Raw genomic sequence first — 3822 nt, forward strand, 5'->3', positions numbered from 1 at the left:
GGATAGGACCAATGACTCTCCAAATGGGCCGGCCCGTGTGTCCACCCGGTGATCTTCTGACCTCGAAGGGTAACCCTCAGATGGTGCTGTAAGCAGACCCACTTTTGAACATGCAGTGGCCTGTAGCTTAGTTACACCTGCACAGAATGAGTCGTCACAGCTTTCTCCAATTCCCCACCCCCACTACCCCTGCACCTCAGGCTGCCTCGCTGCTTTACACCATGAACACCAGGAGCCCTTCCTCTTCCAGGAGGTGAACCTGAGACTTGTTCTGTCTTGTTGCTTGACTGCCCTGTGAATAAACCCTCTCTTTGCTGCAAACCATGGCATCTCAGCATTTTGGCTGCTGCATGTTAGGCAAAATGATCCTGGTTGGTAACTGTCAAAAAGGGCATTAATCTTTTTTTTGGGGGGGGGGGGGGGCCCCTCTCTTCCTCCTCACTGATGACACCTAATTGTTCCCTTTTCCTAAACATTTTTCATTTCTGAAGAAATGAAACTGAGCAGGACTCGGGGGTTGGGGGGCTTCTTGGGGACAGCCTCTTGTGTGTCGATCTACTGCTGTACAGCAAAGTGATTATATATATGTGTGTGTGTGTGCATATATACACATTTTTAATATTTTCCATTATGGTTCATCATAGGATATTGAATATAGCTCTGTGCCATACAGTAGGACCTTATCTATTCTAAATATAAAAACTTCCATCTGCTAACCTCAACCTCCCGCTCCGCCCCTCTCCCAAGGCCCCCTCCCGCGTAACCACCAGTCTGTTCTGTCCGAGATTCAGTCCCACAGGTGCGTTTGTGTCGGATTACATATACATGATATTTTTTTTTGCAGCACTCACTGAACTGGGAGCAGAGTTAACCACTGGACTATCAGGGAAGTCCCCGTCTCTGACTTCACTTAGTGTGACCATCTCTAGTTGGATCCGTGTTGCTGCAGATGGCATGACTTCATTTTGTATGGCCGAGTAGCTTTCCACTGTATATATGTACACCTTTACCCAACGATCTGTCGATGGTCATTCTGCTTGTTTTCATGTCTTGGTTATTGTGAGTAGTGCTACAAGCATAGGGGTGAGTGTACCTTTTTAAGTGACAGTTGAGTCTGGGTATACGCCCAGGAGGGGGGTTGCTGGAGCAGTTACTCTGTGTTGTCGCACCGAGGGCACATCAGCCCCTGGCCGGCTGTAGCTCTTGGATCTAGTCCAGCAGCCGTCTAAGCAGCTGTGTCGCCGGGACGACTCTGAGTGCTGACTGCCGACTCGACGTCCCTGGCCCACAGCAGTTCGGTTTTGTGGTGAAGGACACGAGGCTCCAGTTCTGGTCTGGGAGACGTCACTGGTGAGCAGTGGGACTCTGCGTGTGATCACACCAGGTTATCTCCCCCCTACTGGGTTCCTGTGGCTGGACTTTGTCCTTCTTGGTGTGGGCGGGCGGGGGGAGCACAGGACTTGGTCATCTGGTTTTGAGCACAATGCTGCTCTAAGTGGAGCCTTCCCTTCCGGGTTGAGGAATCCCTCAACCACCCCGCACTGTGTGGGCCACTTGGGAAACTCCTCATTAAACCAAGGCTGGCTGTCGTTACCCTTCTCTGGAACAACAGGTAGGAACTCTCCCATCCTCGTGCTGGGAACTATGATCTGAGGGCCCTCTGAGCACTGGGTTGCTGGTTCTGATCTGTTTCTGATAATACCAGCTCTTTGAAAAGAAAAGAAATGAGAGCTCTCTTGCCTCTTGTAGTCTCCTAGGGTGTCTTACAAAACTGGGAAACTTTCAGCCAGATCTCTATGAAAACAAAGATGACTTCGGTGTGACACCACGTGGACACAATGTTTAGACTTCGGAGAAAAATGGCCAAGATAAAACTCTTGACATTCTAATTGCTTCCTTTTTACATATGCAGTTAAGAGAAATCCGGCTTGATAAAATTTTTCAAAATTCCGACCCTGAGAGCAAAAGTTTTCCTAGGTACAAAGCCGAAATTGTAACTTCCGTTTCCTTTAAATGCAAACACAGCTCACAGTGTCTGAGACTATGGTTTTAGCTTAATAGGTAGAACCTGAACTGAAAGGAAATGGAAAAGCCTTTTAAAATCAAGTGAAACTTATTTCAACTGCTATAAGTTAATGTGTTAAAACTACATGAGAAGTATTATCAAATGAGTGATGATAAGCCTTAAGTAATATTGTATGGGTAAATGTCATTAACTGTTCTAGCAACTAGATGTTATCAATCTTAACTGAATAGTATTGTTATCAGTCTTAATTGTTGTTAACACATTACTGACTGGGGGGAATTTTTGCAGAAACGAATGCCTTTGGCCAGCAATTCGTTCTGTAAGTGAATGTGGAAATGTCTGATCAATAGTGTTCAGATAACCAAAGACGTATTAGGATGTCTCTGGTCAGTAAGCTGTTGAAATGCTGTATGTCCCAGCAACTTGGTTAGGCTTGTCAGCTGCACTGTAATCATATCCTTAACTGTGCCTTTTCAAGTCCCTTGTCATTCATAGATGGTGTTTCACTGATGCTTTTGCAAAAATGCTTCATCTTGAAGGCGGCTCACAGAAAGGACTTTCTGGCATGCGCAAGGTTCTGATAACTTCCAGATCACACTGACGAACTGGGTAAGAAATTAATTCTAATGGAAACCCTGATGGTTTCATCAAACTGTTAACAAGATCAAGGATTAGTTACACGGGACTGAGTTAACTGATGAATATAGTTATAACAATTTTTAGTCTGTATCTTCTAGACATAAAGAAATCTTTTTAAAAAGTTAAATTTGATATTCCTTAGGAAAAATTCTGGCACGGTCAATTTTAAAGAGTCTATACGATCAATTACACTTAGGTAAATAATCAGGCCAAGTTTATCAAAACAACTTAATTTGGCAGTGTTAGTTGCTCACTCATTTCCGACTCTGCAATCCCATGGACTGTAGTGTCCATGGAATTCTCCAGGCAAGAATACTGGAGTGGGTTGCCATTTCCCTCTCCAGAGGATCTTCCCGACCTAGGGACTGAACCCAGGTGTCCCACGTTGCAGGCAGATTCTTTACCGCCTGAGCCACAAAGGGTAATTTAAAGAGATTGTGTTTTTGATAACATACCTTTGTGGATACTGAGGTTTTGTATATGCTGAGGTGGTTGTATTATCTACATCAAAGACGACCTTGTTGTTATGTTATAAAGTCTAAGTTTTAAAGGAATGTTCCAAGCTTGTTTCTGAAGCTGATCCCAGGGATCTGTCTTTGGAGGAAGATCAGATGCCCCGCGATCCACAACCAGGAGATTTACACACTGGAAGAGACATCATTTATTAAGACTCTTTCCAACCTAAATGAAAGACCTATCAGGCATTTAGTAGCTCAGTGGAGACTGAAAGAAACCGACTCTTGAGTGAATTATTTCCCACTTAAGGGCTTCTGCATTGGACTGGTCTATAGAAAGGACTGCTGACCTCCAACAACACTGATGCCAGGATGGGAAAAGGATAACCGCGGTGTAGACAGCTGACCCAAGAATCTGAACCAGGTCTGTAAGATCCACCTAATTCAACTGAACTGTTCACCAAATGTTTGTCTCCCTATCAAAACAAAGTTTTATTTCAAATCATACTTCTGACTCCAGTGTTCAAGACAGAAAATTCTCTTGTCAAGTTGAGTACTCATGACATTTATCACCACTTGCTTTTAACTCTAAACGCATATGTACAGTGTTTGTGTGACAATTTGGTATAAATGAAAATGTATAGCCTATAAAATTAGCATACCTGTGTGCTTGTTCACTATGTTTGATTAATTTTTCTCATG

Source organism: Oryx dammah, unplaced genomic scaffold (assembly GCF_014754425.2).
Source record: "Oryx dammah isolate SB20612 unplaced genomic scaffold, SCBI_Odam_1.1 HiC_scaffold_2, whole genome shotgun sequence".
NCBI lineage: Eukaryota > Metazoa > Chordata > Mammalia > Artiodactyla > Bovidae > Oryx > Oryx dammah.